At 37.7% G+C, this 17,637-nt stretch overlaps 1 protein-coding gene across 2 annotated transcripts in view; it reads left to right on the top strand.

The window, feature by feature from the left end:
• The window catches only part of LOC120422245 (FMRFamide receptor), a 125,169-nt gene that overhangs the window by 70,782 nt on the left and 36,750 nt on the right, over positions 1-17,637 (top strand). Inside the window, exon 3 of one of the 2 annotated variants that reach the window (XR_008212515.1) lies at positions 3,643-5,297. The exons of the other annotated variant lie outside the window; for it this stretch is intronic. The gene's annotated coding sequence lies outside the window, so the exon portion shown is untranslated. Of the gene's footprint in view, positions 1-3,642; positions 5,298-17,637 lie in introns of those variants that run through there. 2 annotated transcript variants of the gene reach the window in all.

Raw genomic sequence — 17,637 nt, 5'->3', positions numbered from 1 at the left:
AAACCACTTCTATGATCAGAAATGCCTTTGAAGTTAGTCCCTGGTATATTTTGTCCTGTCTATCCGGACAGTTTCTTTGAAAGAATTATTTCACGAGAGTGCCATTTTTCTACGATAAAATTTTGAGCAAATGTTTCCAATAAATCGCCAATAAAAAATTAGTTTATCGGAAATAAGGCTACCAACTCTTGCTGAGCAAAAATCCGTACACGTGTTAATTTGAAATTTGTGACTTGAAAATTATAAAAAAACGGTGTCTTAGTTTACGAATTTCACTTTGATATCAAAGTGCTTATGACTTGCACGTTTTGAAAACATTCTCATAATAAAACGTGATTATCTGTTTCAAATCTTTATATTATTAATTTTTTTTCTTTGTTAAAAGATTAAGAAATATCGAAATGGCAATTTTATTTTACGCAAAATATCGAGTTTTCGAAAATTCTAAATTTCACAGGATTCCATAAGCCTTGGATTTTTTATTGGATGAAGCTTCAAGGAATTTAAAAAGAACAATTCTCGGATTAGTTTTCAAAAAGACGAAAGAGCCAATGGTTAATAAAGCCTTTTTTGCATCGATATTCGACCTACTCACAAAAAAACCAAGTCAAAAATGCTTAAGGGGTTACATACATATAAATCAGCAAACATGTCAGAGATTGGTTTGAGCACACACTTAAAGTTTTTCCAAAAACTGTTTTCAGAGCATTAAAATATACATTTTCATCTATTAACACAACCAATTTGAAGACATTTGGTTTTATCACTGCAGAAATATAGCTATTTGATGTTAACAGTTTCAAAAAACGGGTGCCACGATATCTCAACATTGCTTCGACAAAATCTGCTCAAAATTTTGGTGAAGATTCGTTAAACCGGTCCCGTGTGCATGACGAAGCCCAAAAGTTCGTTAAAAAAAAGATAAAAATATTTTTTTGTTTTTCATATAAAAAATCGCAAATTATGTATTTTTTTTTATGTACATCGATGGCAAAAATATTTTTTTTAATACACAAAATTTTCAAAAACTACGTGATTTTGAAAAGATACACAAACATCAAAACATTGTAACATTGAAAAATGATCAGTATTTCTCTTAAACAAAATGATTAGAAAAATTATATATTTTTTTAAATACACGGAAAAAAATCAAATCCCGAATTCGTGAATTGTGTTCATAAATTTAAGAACTACGAAGGAATATACTCACGTTTATAGTGCAAATGCACCATACTTATGAATAAACTCCTTCTTGGCTTTAAAGTTTTTTAACGCAATTAACGAATTCAGGATTTGATTTTTCCGTGTATTATAAAAAATATCTTTTTTTTTGCAAATCGTACTAAAGTTAAAACTCGTAAAGTGCACAGGTACACTTTGTATTTCTTCGAATAACTGTATTTAAGGGTGCACATCAACCAAGGAAGTTTTTGTCTTCTTATTAGAAATGGTCAAACTTAAGGAGCTATTGAACTGCGGCAAACAAACAAACTCGCGCTTTTTGACAGTTTGCCTGGATTTGTTTGTACAAACGTCAGCCTGCATACATTTTGCATTGTTTGCGAGTTTGCCGGAAACAAGTTTGCGAGTTTGTCAAACTGTCAAACACGAAAAAGTGCGAGTTTGTTTGTTTGTTTGCGATAGTGTAATGGCTCCTTTACAGAACCAAACCTGTAACAAACTGTTTGTAAAAATAGTCAACCTTTGTTGTGAATTTTAAAGAAGACGGCACTTTAGGGGATGCGTCAAAATATAGCGATAGTTCTGTAAATAAGAAGATACTAAAATATCTGCAATAAAAATTCTAATGCAAAATGTCTGGTTGATGTGCACCGTCAAGAGAAATACTAAACATTATAAAAAATATTAAAAAAGATAAAGATGCTCAGATCTTACGGGAATTGTTTTTATTTTCTGTACATAAGAATATTCAAAAGGTAATATAAAATTATTAATATTAGTAAAATCAAAAGTTTAATTTTTTATAACATTTTTTTTAAATACAGTCCAGACTTGATTATCCGAAGACCTCGACAAAATTTTACTTGGAATAATCGAATCAATTAAAAAAAAATCTTTTTTTCGATGTCTTATTTTTATTTGTTGAGCTTTAGTAGGACCCCTAAACCACTCTTAAGTGATATATATTTTTTAAATCCAAGATGGCGGCCAAAACCGCCATGGTGATGAAATATTGAAAAAAAGCTTTTTTTAGTTTTCTAGTCAATCTACCATTCAAATTTGTCTAAAGTGGAGTCGCAGAACTCGAATTTGATGTTAAAAGTGAGAAAACAAAAATATACGATTATTGAACCTTCTGATAAGCGAACTTCAGATAATCGAGTAATATAAAAAAAATCTAAACAGTTGGTTTATAAAAACGTAATGAATAGGGGAAATAAACCCATTTTCACACTAAGCTTTTCTGGCTAGCTATTTATTACTTTGAAATAGCCAAAAACACTTTATGAAAGCTGTATTGTGATCATGCTCTGTTAATGATAAATTTCTCTACTACCCGGGCAGACGGTAATAACAAAATTCATGCCATTTCAATAACAAATACTGTTAAAATAACAAAAAATGTTATGGAATATTCTTGCAAAATCCATTTTTGCATAAGAGCTTAATAACAGTTTATGTTATCATAACAAAATTTGTTATTGGTCTGATATTGGTTGAAAGTCAAAACAACTTGGGAATAACATTTTTTGTTATGGAAGAATAACTCCAATTGTTATTGGGATGATCGGATTAGTTGTTAAAATAACAAAAAATAATAACAAAGATTTGTTCGAAGAATAACGCAAAATGTTATAAGTCTGTTATTACAATAACAATCCAATAACAAAAAAATCATAACGGCGAATAACAAATATTGTTATAAATAACATGAAATGTTATTGGCCTAGTATTTTCAAATAACAAAAAATGTTATTCCCACGTTATTTCCGTCTGCTCGGGTATGGACTGATAAAACTAACTCAAGTTTCTTTGTCTGGAGAGCAAACCTCGTCACTGACTCTGATTTCTGTGGCTCCCATTTGATTGAACCAAAGAAAGTGTTTATATTTCCTAATGCGATTAAGAATCTTGAAATGATCATCACAATCCAGAAACTTTCCCTTTTCAAGAAATTCCAAGTCGCCTTTCAATTCACTCCAGAAAGTGCTGCAAAGGGGGCAGTCTCAACTAATCATGGCTTAATCTTTACTAACAATATTAGCACAAAACTTCCTTCCTTTCTCCCGCTTTGTGAAAGCTCTGCCTCAATCTCGCTAAAGATAGCCGGAGGCGGCGGCTGCCGTTCCATTTCCTTCTCACCAATCCAATCCGTTTACTTAGGATTATTTGTTCCGTTGCTTCGCGCCTGAGAGGGAGGGCAAGGATGGAAGTGTGGAAGGAGCTTTTCTTCCGTCGTGTTAGGTTGGCAGAGAGCTTTGAGAGTTTGCTGAGGCTGATCCTTTTCGAGAGCAGTTGATTCGATTGAATTTGAAAGTGGGACCATGAATTCGTACTAATCTGGCACGAAAACATTTAGAGTCCGAAAGTTGCTCAATTGTGGAGTTAAATTGATTTGAACCTTTGCTTTGATTAGCTATCAATAAGTAATCAAGGGTCTGTATCTCTCTCTCTTTTAAGGTACATGCTAGTGACAGGAAGCTTTGATCAACCAAATACACACAGTAAGTAACTCTGCGATGTTTAGATTAGATGAAAGGCACAAATCGCGTTTAATTACATGCCATTAGTTCTTCACGTGTAATTAAACCTCGCAATGGATCACCTAACATCCGAAACTACAGTAGTGCTATCGATTTTCTACCAAAAACAAATCGCAGTTCAGTCAAGCAATCGTAATCACATCCGGCGCTGTTTCATTACGATTTGGCCTACCCCAAGTTCGGCACCAATGTCGTTCGATTAATGATAGGATCAGCACAAATGAAACTTGTAATTTGTACTAACGAGTTTCAAGGCTGAATCCCCTTCCCGAGAAATTCGATGTTTTAATGCTACAAATAACACAGCAGGCGCCCCCTACCCTGGTTACGGCGCACGATTGAATTTTTATAGTCCATTGAACCGCCAAAATCTAAACACTAATTGCGATGTATTTGCATAAATCGAATCCACATGGCGTTCTGCCGCGTAGGAGTCGTGCGGCCTCGACAAGTCGACGTCCAAAGTGCCGTTTGGTGCGCCTTTTGAGAAAATACCGGAAGGACTGCTTTTACGTCCCCCCCCCCCCCTCGATACTGGCCCTGGTGGTGGGAGTTCGAGGGGGTTTTACGATCACATTCCGGCATCTGGGCTAGCATATCGCAGCAGCATCAGTTCTTCCTAGAGAGAGAGAGAGAGTGATTTGCGTGTGCCAAACGCCATGGGATGATGACACCATGGCATCGAGCCTGGTCTAGCTGGTGTACTACAATGATGCCGGCGATTTGTAGCGATACTTGTTTTTATGATTTTCATAAATTTAATATTCATTTGTTCGCGTTGGCGCTGGTTTTCGACCGATGACGCCAAGAGTTAGTACTAACGAGAGATTATCGATTTTGTTTGGGCTGGTGTAGGCTCAAGCAGGGCATCACAACTTTTGTTGGTATCAGTGTATGCAATTGAAGAAAACAAATCTACGACAGATAGAGTATGTATTTTTGTAAAGCAAACTGAAAAAATGGGACCCGCGGTGAAGGTGGCATTTTTCGAGACGAGATTTGTCTGACCACGCCTTCCGTCGGATGGGGAAGTAAATGTTGGCCCCGGTCTAACCTAGAGATAAGGTCGTTAGCTTAGGCCAGGTGCAAGAGTCATCTCCGTGGGTCCTGTCTCGGTGTAGTCGCTGGTAGGCAGTTGGACTCACAATCCAAAAGTCGTCAGTTTGAATCCCGGGGCAGATGTAAAAAGATGTTTGGGTAGATGTAAAAAGAGGTTTGCAATTGCCTCAACAATCAAACCTTCGGACACCTAGTTTCGAGTAGGAATCCCGCAATCGAGAACGCCAAGGCAATGCTGTAGAACGAATAATTTGATTTTGATTTGAAACAAAAAAAAAAGTGAATTACTTGTCAATATTTACTGTATCGTTATAACATACGCCATCCCCGCTTCGTGACTGTTCCCATACTTAATTTTATTTTTTCTTGTTTTTAACGTGGGTTTTAAAAATATTTTTAGGGAACTTAAAAAGGCATTTCTAGCGCTTATGTTTAGGATGGTGCAAAAACTGTTAATGGAGAAAATTTCAAAAATATTTTGCAAATGCAAAAACCCATACGTCATTGATAGCGACTTCAGCACACATTTATTGTTTAGATATTTATTTTTAATGTTCAGTTTTTCGTAATTTAAAAATATTTGGTGAAGGCTAAACATTTTTTTTTAAGCTAAGAATTTTGGTTTTACTTAGTGATGGGACTGCTATTTGTTGAGATACAACCTCTTTAAATCTAAATTGAGAAAAATTTGTTTTTCTCAGTATCGTCTAATTATTCCTCATTTTTAAATCACGGTAACTGGAAAACTATCGGTTAAATTTTCAATATTGGAAATGTAACGTTTATTAAATTAAAAAAAAACTTTAAAATTTCCGTTCAAACAAAGACAAAGATTCTGATATACCTTAAAATGTCAAAATAAAAAAAAATATCAAAAAAATTAAAACTTTCAAGATTTGATCATTTATTTTTTATTATGCGGTTCTAAGCTGAGCAGTTCTCTCAGATTTTGCTCATTCGTTTTTTTTTTTGTACTTTTTAATCAGACTAAACTTTTTTTGGTGCCTTCGGTATGCCCAAAGAAGCTGTTTTGCATCATTAGTTTGTCCATATAATTTTCCATACAAATTTTGCAGCTGTCCATAAAAAATGATGTGTGAAATAAGGACTACACTGAAAAAAATGATACACGGTAAAAAAATGAGTGATTTTGAATTTCACTTTTTGTCACTAAAATTTGTTTTGCAAAAAACACTATTTTTTATTATCATTTTTATGTGTTAGGGGACATCAAATGCCAACATTCCAGAAATTTTCAGGTTGTGCAAAAAATCTTTGACCATGTTATGAATTTTTCAATCAATACAGATGGTTAATTCTCCGCCAACTCACACAGCAGTTGCCCCGACCCCTCTTCGATTTGCGTGAAACTTTGTCCTAAGGGGTAACTTTTGTCCCTGATCACGAATCCGAGGTCCGCTTTTTGATATCTCGTGACGGAGGGGCGGTACGACCCCTTCCATTTTTAACATGCGAAAAATGAGGTGTTTTCAATAATTTGCAGCCTGAAACGGTGATGAGATAGAAATTTGGTGTCAAAGGGACTTTTATGTAAAACACTACTCGACAAAACAAAACTTGTGTCAACGGATTCACGATATCTCATCCGTTCCTGAGAGAAAAGGCATCCCCGAATCCGATGCAATCGACAGAATTTGATTTTATGTCCACGCGGACTGATGAAAAATTGGTACATTTTTTAACATAAAAAATCGAACAATTTAAAAAAAAACCATGCGTCTCCTCCCAATTATATGAGCCATCTACAAGAATATGGAAGCGCCTGGTGCATAGCCATTTCCTTTAAGCACAACGGAAACAACCAATACAAATGTATAAAAAAGTTGTCAAGTTCTCGGGGGGTCCATTTTTTGTACGATTATAAAAAATAAATATTAAAAGTTTAAAATTAATTTATTTAAAAAACATATTTTTTGATTTATTTGTTTACTAAAATTTTATGTATCTCAAAGATCTATGGGTACTTCGGGATGTCCATGGTCATCCAAGGACTGCCTGGAGTTAAGATCTACGAGTCTACCGCCGTAACAAGCAAGAGGTCGTCGGATTTTGACCCCGGATCATTTGCGTATAGCATCAGTGCATATGGTAGACTACTGTATGAATGTGTTGGGATGTTCATGGGCATCCGAGGACTCCCTGGAGTTAAGATCTACGAGTCTACCGCCGTAACAAGCAAGAGGTCGTTGGATTTTGACCCCGGATCATGTGCGTATAGCATCAGTGCATATGGTAGACTACTATATGAATGTGTTGGGATGTTCATGGTCATCCAAGGACTCCCTGGAGTTAAGATCTACGAGTCTACCGCCGTAACAAGCAAGTGGTCGTCGGATTTTGACCCCGGATCATGTGCGTATAGCATCAGTGCATATGGTAGACTACTGTATGAATGTGTTGGGATGTTCATGGTCATCCAAGGACTCCCTGGAGTTAAGATCTACGAGTCTACCGCCGTAACAAGCAAGAGGTCGTCGGATTTTGACCCCGGATCATATGCGTATAGCATCAGTGCATATGGTAGACTACTATATGAATGTGTTGGGATGTTCATGGTCATCCAAGGACTCCCTGGAGTTAAGATCTACGAGTCTACCGCCGTAACAAGCAAGAGGTTGTCGGATTTTGACCCCGAATCTTGTGTGTATAGCATCAGTGGATATGGTAGACTACTATATGAATGTGTTGGGATGTTCATGGTCATCCGAGGACTCCCTGGAGTTAAGATCTACGAGTCTACCGCCGTAACAAGCAAGAGGTCGTCGGATTTTGACCCCGGATCATGTGCGTATAGCATCAGTGCATATGGTAGACTACTGTATGAATGTGTTGGGATGTTCATGGGCATCCGAGGACTCCCTGGAGTTAAGATCTACGAGTCTACCGCCGTAACAAGCAAGAGGTCGTTGGATTTTGACCCCGGATCATGTGCGTATAGCATCAGTGCATATGGTAGACTACTATATGAATGTGTTGGGATGTTCATGGTCATCCAAGGACTCCCTGGAGTTAAGATCTACGAGTCTACCGCCGTAACAAGCAAGTGGTCGTCGGATTTTGACCCCGGATCATGTGCGTATAGCATCAGTGCATATGGTAGACTACTGTATGAATGTGTTGGGATGTTCATGGTCATCCAAGGACTCCCTGGAGTTAAGATCTACGAGTCTACCGCCGTAACAAGCAAGAGGTCGTCGGATTTTGACCCCGGATCATATGCGTATAGCATCAGTGCATATGGTAGACTACTATATGAATGTGTTGGGATGTTCATGGTCATCCAAGGACTCCCTGGAGTTAAGATCTACGAGTCTACCGCCGTAACAAGCAAGAGGTTGTCGGATTTTGACCCCGAATCTTGTGTGTATAGCATCAGTGGATATGGTAGACTACTATATGAATGTGTTGGGATGTTCATGGTCATCCGAGGACTCCCTGGAGTTAAGATCTACGAGTCTACCGCCGTAACAAGCAAGAGGTCGTCGGATTTTGACCCCGGATCATGTGCGTATAGCATCAGTGCATATGGTAGACTACTGTATGAATGTGTTGGGATGTTCATGGGCATCCGAGGACTCCCTGGAGTTAAGATCTACGAGTCTACCGCCGTAACAAGCTAGAGGTCGTTGGATTTTGACCCCGGATCATGTGCGTATAGCATCAGTGCATATGGTAGACTACTATATGAATGTGTTGGGATGTTCATGGTCATCCAAGGACTCCCTGGAGTTAAGATCTACGAGTCTACCGCCGTAACAAGCAAGTGGTCGTCGGATTTTGACCCCGGATCATGTGCGTATAGCATCAGTGCATATGGTAGACTACTGTATGAATGTGTTGGGATGTTCATGGTCATCCAAGGACTCCCTGGAGTTAAGATCTACGAGTCTACTGCCGTAACAAGCAAGAGGTCGTCGGATTTTGACCCCGGATCATATGCGTATAGCATCAGTGCATATGGTAGACTACTATATGAATGTGTTGGGATGTTCATGGTCATCCAAGGACTCCCTGGAGTTAAGATCTACGAGTCTACCGCCGTAACAAGCAAGAGGTTGTCGGATTTTGACCCCGAATCTTGTGTGTATAGCATCAGTGGATATGGTAGACTACTATATGAATGTGTTGCATCAGTGCGTATAGCATCAGTGCATATGGTAGACTACTGTATGAATGTGTTGGGATGTTCATGGTCATCCAAGGACTCCCTGGAGTTAAGATCTACGAGTCTACCGCCGTAACAAGCAAGAGGTCGTCGGATTTTGACCCCGGATCATATGCGTATAGCATCAGTGCATATGGTAGACTACTATATGAATGTGTTGGGATGTTCATGGTCATCCAAGGACTCCCTGGAGTTAAGATCTACGAGTCTACCGCCGTAACAAGCAAGAGGTCGTTGGATTTTGACCCCGGATCATGTGCGTATAGCATCAGTGCATATGGTAGACTACTATATGAACGTGTTGGGATGTTCATGGTCATCCAAGGACTCCCTGGAGTTAAGATCTACGAGTCTACCGCCGTAACAAGCAAGAGGTCGTCGGATTTTGACCCCGGATCATGTGCGTATAGCATCAGTGCATATGGTAGACTACTATATGAATGTGTTGGGATGTTCATGGTCATCCAAGGACTCCCTGGAGTTAAGATCTACGAGTCTACCGCCGTAACAAGCAAGTGGTCGTCGGATTTTGACCCCGAATCATGTGCGTATAGCATCAGTGCATATGGTAGACTACTATATGAATGTGTTGGGATGTTCATGGTCATCCAAGGATTGTTTGACCAGCATTTAAAACCAAAAGCTCATTTTCTATGTCACTATCCTTCGACTATCAGACAGTTTGGACCGCCAAGAGGGATTTGGACGATGCGTTTCGAAGCCTTCCACCGCAAATTAAAAACTTTTGCTTTAAGTACTGCTTCTCGTAGGAATATCTGTTGGACAATTGCCATTAAGAATGAAATGGTATCATGTAATGCACTTCTAGAATGCCTTAATTTAAATAATAGAGATCTATTTATTACTGGGACTCAGGAAATGGTCAAAATCGAAGAATTTGCAAGTTGGGGATTAATAAACCCTAATGAATTTGTAGCGAAATATAATTATATTCATTTATCTAATTTAAAAATAAATAATGCACTGATGCTATACGCACATGATCCGGGGTCAAAATCCGACGACCACTTGCTTGTTACGGCGGTAGACTCGTAGATCTTAACTCCAGGGAGTCCTTGGATGACCATGAACATCCCAACACATTCATATAGTAGTCTACCATATGCACTGATGCTATACGCACATGATCCGGGGTCAAAATCCAACGACCTCTTGCTTGTTACGGCGGTAGACTCGTAGATCTTAACTCCAGGGAGTCCTCGGATGCCCATGAACATCCCAACACATTCATACAGTAGTCTACCATATGCACTGATGCTATACGCACATGATCCGGGGTCAAAATCCGACGACCTCTTGCTTGTTACGGCGGTAGACTCGTAGATCTTAACTCCAGGGAGTCCTCGGATGACCATGAACATCCCAACACATTCATATAGTAGTCTACCATATTCACTGATGCTATACGCACATGATCCGGGGTCAAAATCCGACGACCACTTGCTTGTTACGGCGGTAGACTCGTAGATCTTAACTCCAGGGAGTCCTTGGATGACCATGAACATCCCAACACATTCATATAGTAGTCTACCATATGCACTGATGCTATACGCACATGATCCGAGGTCAAAATCCGACGACCTCTTGCTTGTTACGGCGGTAGACTCGTAGATCTTAACTCCAGGGAGTCCTTGGATGACCATGAACATCCCAACACATTCATACAGTAGTCTACCATATGCACTGATGCTATACGCACATGATCCGGGGTCAAAATCCGACGACCTCTTGCTTGTTACGGCGGTAGACTCGTAGATCTTAACTCCAGGGAGTCCTTGGATGACCATGAACATCCCAACACATTCATACAGTAGTCTACCATATGCACTGATGCTATACGCACATGATCCGGGGTCAAAATCCGACGACCTCTTGCTTGTTACGGCGGTAGACTCGTAGATCTTAACTCCAGGGAGTCCTTGGATGACCATGAACATCCCAACACATTCATACAGTAGTCTACCATATGCACTGATGCTATACGCACATGATCCGGGGTCAAAATCCGACGACCTCTTGCTTGTTACGGCGGTAGACTCGTAGATCTTAACTCCAGGGAGTCCTTGGATGACCATGAACATCCCAACACACTCATACAGTAGTCTACCATATGCACTGATGCTATACGCACATGATCCGGGGTCAAAATCCGACGACCTCTTGCTTGTTACGGCGGTAGACTCGTAGATCTTAACTCCAGGGAGTCCTTGGATGACCATGAACATCCCAACACATTCATATAGTAGTCCACCATATGCACTGATGCTATACGCACATGATCCGAGGTCAAAATCCGACGACCTTTTGCTTGTTACGGCGGTAGACTCGTAGATCTTAACTCCAGGGAGTCCTTGGATGACCATGAACATCCCAACACATTCATACAGTAGTCTACCATATGCACTGATGCTATACGCACATGATCCGGGGTCAAAATCCGACGACCTCTTGCTTGTTACGGCGGTAGACTCGTAGATCTTAACTCCAGGGAGTCCTTGGATGACCATGAACATCCCAACACATTCATACAGTAGTCTACCATATGCACTGATGCTATACGCACATGATCCGGGGTCAAAATCCGACGACCTCTTGCTTGTTACGGCGGTAGACTCGTAGATCTTAACTCCAGGGAGTCCTTGGATGACCATGAACATCCCAACACATTCATACAGTAGTCTACCATATGCACTGATGCTATACGCACATGATCCGGGGTCAAAATCCGACGACCTCTTGCTTGTTACGGCGGTAGACTCGTAGATCTTAACTCCAGGCAGTCCTTGGATGACCATGGACATCCCGAAGTACCCATAGATCTTTGAGATACATAAAATTTTAGTAAACAAATAAATCAAAAAATATGTTTTTTAAATAAATTAATTTTAAACTTTTAATATTTATTTTTTATAATCGTACAAAAAAAGCTAGCTGTGGACCCCCCGAGAACTTGACAACTTTTTTATACATTTGTATTGGTTGTTTCCGTTGTGCTTAAAGGAAATGGCTATGCACCAGGCGCTTCCATATTCTTGTAGATGGCTCATATAATTGGGAGGAGACGCATGGTTTTTTTTAAATTGTTCGATTTTTTATGTTAAAAAATGTACCAATTTTTCATCAGTCCGCGTGGACATAAAATCAAATTCTGTCGATTGCATCGGATTCGGGGATGCCTTTTCTCTCAGGAACGGATGAGATATCGTGAATCCGTTGACACAAGTTTTGTTTTGTCGAGTAGTGAAATTAGACGCCGATTTGATGGCGTACTCAGAATTCCGAAAAAAACGTATTTTTCATCGAAAAAACACTAAAAAAGTTTTAAAGTTCTTCCATTTTCCGTTACTTGACTGTAATTGTTTTTGGAACATTTCATTTTATGGGAAATTTAATGTACTTTTCGAATCTACATTGACCCAGATGGGTCATTTTTTCATTTAGAACAAAATTTTTCATTTTAAAATTTCGTGTTTTTTCTAACTTTGCAGGGTTATTTTTTAGAGTGTGACAATATTCTACAAAGTTGTAGAGCAACATCACGAGTTATCGCGATTTTACGAAAAAAAAGTTTTGAAAAAGCTGGTCGTCATCGATCATGGCCGTTCGTGGTCACCCGCGACAGACATGGACGACGAAACAAAGAGAAACGCAAAAAGTAACTTTTTCAAAACTTTTTTTCGTAAAATCGCGATTACTCGTCATGTTCATAAGCAAACCCCTTATGTCTATATATCAAAATTTTTATAATTGTCTGCTCTACAACTTTGTAGAATATTAATACACTCTAAAAAATAACCCTGCAAAGTTAGAAAAAACACGAAATTTTAAAATGAAAAAATTTGTTCTAAATGAAAAAATGACCCTTCTGGGTAAATGTAGATTCGAAAAGTACATTAAATTTCCCATAAAATGACATGTTCCAAAAAATTTTACAGTCGAGTAACGGAAAATGGGAGAATTTTTAAAACTTTTTAAGTGTTTTTTTCGATGAAAAATGCGTTTTTTCGGAATTCTGAGTACGCCATCAATTCGGGCGTCTAATTTTACATAAAGTCCCTTTGACACCAAATTTCAATATCATCACCGTTTCAGGCTGCAAATTATTGAAAAATACCTCTTTTTCGCATGTTCAAAAATGGAAGGTGATCAGGGAACAATGTTACCCCTTAGGACAAAGTTTCACGCAAATCGAAGAGGGGTCGGGGCAACTTTTCCCGATTTTGTGTGAGTTGGTAGAGAATTACCCAGATTTTTTTTAAAAAAAATCGAATTATTGGTCGCACACATTTTTTAACTTCATTTTTCGATGTAAAATCAAACTTGAAATCAAAAAGTACTTTAGTGAAATCTTGGTAAAGTGCACCGTTTTCAAGTTGTAGCCATTTTTAGGTAACTTTTTTGAAAATAGTCGCAGTTTTTCATTTTTTTAATTAGTGCACATGTTTGCCCTTTTGAAAATAATATTTTTGAAAAGATGAGAAAATTCGCTATAATTTGCTTTTTTGAACATTGTTGATACGACCTTAAGTTGCTGAAATATTGCCATGCAAGTGTTTAAAAACAGGAAAATTGATGTTTTCAAAGTCTTACTCAAACAACCCGTTAGCCTTATTGATTTTTCTTAAAAACGATCAAATTTTTAGTAAAGTATTATTTTCAATTTAAAAATGAATGAAATCCATGATTTGTCTAAGTGATAACAGTTCAATTGTTAGCAAATTAACATATTTTTATGCATTGTTCGTCTTGCCCAACTAGTTGAGTAGAACGTACGGAAAGTCAATAATTAAAAAAAAATTACAGTAAAAAACAGGACTTTTTAGAAACTTGTTCTATCTAGAATAGGATGATTATTTAAAAATCAGACAGTTTTTTTTTTTCACGTTTTCAATGGGTTTTAACGAGTCTTTCCTTAGCTTGTTACACTTTCATTTTCCCCTAATCCAGATGCGTGTAAATGGTCTTAGTGTAAAATAAATTTTGCATTATTTTATGAAATTATATGTACACCCTGAAATATGAAGCCTATCAGTACGGCAAACCTACTTGACCGAAATGTCAAGCTGACATATGCGTTGTCCATTCTATTCTCCATCGGCCTAATGGTTGAGCGGGCTAAGGCGCCAGTCCTTACTGCTGATGCTGGTTTTGAATTCCGTCGGTTGCAACTTTTTTTTTTGTATTTACAAAAATGGTACATGTAGTGCAGGCCTGCCCAACGTCCGGCCCGCGACGGCTTTTCAAAATAGTTCTATGACCGGCCCTTCATAAAATATTCAATAAATAAATTGAGTATCTAAGTAAAAAAAATATCTTGAGATCAATTTTTCAGATATTATAACAAAACATTTATTTGTTTATTTTGCTTTTGACATACAATGTTGCTAATTCAACGTTTGTTAGGATTATGCCTTTGTATTTTTTGAAATGATTTTATTTCACATCTAAACATTCATTATGTTTGAATTTGATTCATATCATTTCAATACTGATGTTATAAGAAATTATTATTTAACTTGAAAAATATGCAAAAAGATTGCAAAAGACACTGAATTCTAATTTCTTAAAGTTTTGGCTGTTTTTATTTCTAATTCAGTTGTTTCTTTTCAGAGAATTTTGATTAATAATTTTTTTTCAGAGCAACTTTTCTATGATAAAGTTTTGCTGAAAAAAAGCTTAAAAAAGGCAAATTAATCATATTGAAAATAAAGATCGCTGCAAATATTAAAAACCCGATTTAATATCACCAGAGGTGAAATAGAGCCTTTCTTACAAAATGATGAAACTCCGAGAAATGTATTGGTGCAATTATTTTTTCAAAAACATAATGATACCATCCAGTGAGAATTTTACCTAAAGCTTCGAATCTTTTAAGGCTAAACCTCAAATGCCATTTTTTTTAATTTCAGAAGTACATTATTTGTCGCAAGACATAAAAAATAAAATTAAGAAAAACATATTGGATTGACATTATTAGAAAAATAATAAAGGGTACTCAGTCTATAATGTTAGTCTATGATTAACTTAAAAAAAATATGTATCGCTATTGCACTTTGTCGCTCAATTATGAGAAGCCAGAAAGAACACTTTCACGCGCAGTGTAAAACGCGCAAGCGTAAAAGCGCTGGCGTTGTAGCTTCGACTTGACGACTTTCGAGCTTTCGAGCGAGAACGAGCCGGGAAAAATCATACAGCTATAACTTTTGAACCAACCGTCTGATCAATACCAAAATTTACTCGAATACAATTCATACCAAATGCTTTCGATCGAGAATGGGCTGGGACTTTGAATTTGATGTTCAGTATATGATTTTGTATATATCCAAAAATTTAATAGGAAAAAATAGGGTAAAAATAAGACGAAAAACACTAAAATCGCTATATCTCTGGAAATAAATTTTGGAAAAGCTTCAAATTTTGGACCCAAACAGTTTATGGCGCATGTTTTCGAATGGCTTTTTGTTTGAAACTGAATTCTTTAAATTTGATAGTGTTATCTGTAAAATAGTCCAAAAAATACCTCTAAAATAAAAATGGCTTTGACCACATTTACTGGTCGAAAATTGTGAATCGAAAAATAAAATGTTCGTCTCCGACCCCACGGCTACAGATCTGGCTTTTCAAAATTGTGGGTTTTACGAGCGGTTTTCCAGTGATGGAAGACACAAATTTTTAAGAGCGGATACAGACATCGGCCATGTATTTCAGAAAAAGCTCTCAAAAATCAGACTTTGAGTTCCGGGTTTCGGGCCAAAATTCAATCGAAAGAGCGCATCTAAACCTTCAATTTAGTAATAGGATTTTTTCCTGGGACGAATCCTCGCCGTGCACGTTTTTTTTTAGATTTCTGAAAAAAGCGTTTTTCCAAAAGCAGAGAAGAAAGGCAAAAAAGTTAAAAAAAAACAATCTCAAGAAGTTATGAAATCAGATAGCATTTTTTTTCATAATCTTCAATAATTCTAAGAAATTTGAAGAATGACGAATCAGATATATATTTTATCATGTCTCGTTGATTTTTCTAACTTGAATAAAAACTTGCAACGACGAAATTTTGATATTTTTTTAAGTTAATGATGGCAGGGAACTCAATTTCAATCGACAAAAACAATTACAATACAGTTTTGTCCAAAACAAAAAAAAAGTAAATCAAATAAACACATTTTTGAAAGTAATCTTTGTACTTCTTTCTTCAAAACAATTTTTTTGAATCTTTTTTGCAACACTTGTTTATGTATTTGTTTACTTGAAATAACCTAGTAAAATAAATTTTATGAAAAAAATGTTTGCTGTTTTTTTACTTTCACCAACATTAGTTCCGGTTCCGGCTTCTGTTTTAGAAAAATCAGATCTGGCCCGCAGGGCCAAAAGGTTGGGCACCCATGATGTAGTGTGTAATATAAAGTGTCTTTTTCACAAAGATGATGTGCATGCTTTTGCATGCGATTTTACCATCGGATTTTACTTCTGACCAATCTTTGATTTCACGAAAAAGCCGGATTTGATCCCCTAATAAAGGGGCTTTGTACAAGAAATATTCGTGGATTGTTTTTAGTTTTAAGCATTGAAAGGGAAAATTGTTTAATTCCACAAAATATCCAAACTCCACGAATGTCACGCTGTTCGCGAAATCGTGAAAATTCACTAACCCTACTGTTGTCATATCCATCTGCCAATTCAGAGTCAACTTGCTTGCAGTGCAGAAACGAGAAATCAGTTTTCCACCAAAGAGCAAATTGACTTTCAGATCATGTTCGCACAGTTGCAGCAAAACAGCTGCTGGGGGTTTTCCACCACTTTACGGATTAGAAGAATCTGAGCAAATACAATTGAGACCAGCGCTGGGCAAACTGTAGAGCGTTGTAAGTTTGAACATAAATTTATTTCATTCAGATTCAATTACGATGCGAGTTTAATATATTTAGCTTTAATCATGACTATCAGCCACCGTCACCGATAAGCAGCAGTAAATCTTTCACGACCTCAACGGTGGCCGTCACGGGAGCCGGCATCGATTCCATCACTATCTGCCGGACCCGGTTGCCATCAGCAATGCGACAGATCATCGGAACGCAGGTCGGATCCCCTTTTTTTTCTTTTCATTGGAGGGGTGCGCGCTCTGAGTAGGGTCAAACCAAGTGGAAATCCTTTTTTATTTCGCTATCATCGATGAAGGATGCCCGATTGGAATTCTTGGATCATCGCGCTGTGATCCGTCCGGTTCAAGTGGTGAGGACTATACGGATACGCATATTCAAATTACGAACCGAACGACTGGGACTGGCAGCTCGGAATTCGTAATCGTTTGTAAGAAGGGACGAGCGAAGAAAGCTGAAGCTGGTAAAGTTACGCGCTTGAAGAATTTCACTGCTGTTTAAATAGGGAGCTTACATTGTTGTTTGACATAAAAACTTTCGTTTCTCAAATAGTTCATTTTTTCAGTTATCATAGGAGTCCAACATTAGCTTGAACACAAAAAAAAACGATTCAAATGAATAGCAACGATTAAGGAAATCATCAGAATAAACAGCGCTTTTCCTTGTCAGCAAAAATTTCCAATTTGTCGAGTGCTGGATTACACCACGGCTGCTGCAGCTCGATCGGCAGTAATTAAGCATTTGAGCCAAAAAGTTCATTTCGCTTGAAACA

The sequence above is a fragment of the Culex pipiens genome, chromosome 3 (assembly GCF_016801865.2).
Source record: "Culex pipiens pallens isolate TS chromosome 3, TS_CPP_V2, whole genome shotgun sequence".
In the NCBI taxonomy this organism is placed as follows: Eukaryota; Metazoa; Arthropoda; class Insecta; order Diptera; family Culicidae; genus Culex; species Culex pipiens.
This window is presented reverse-complemented; position numbering and strand designations above follow the sequence as displayed.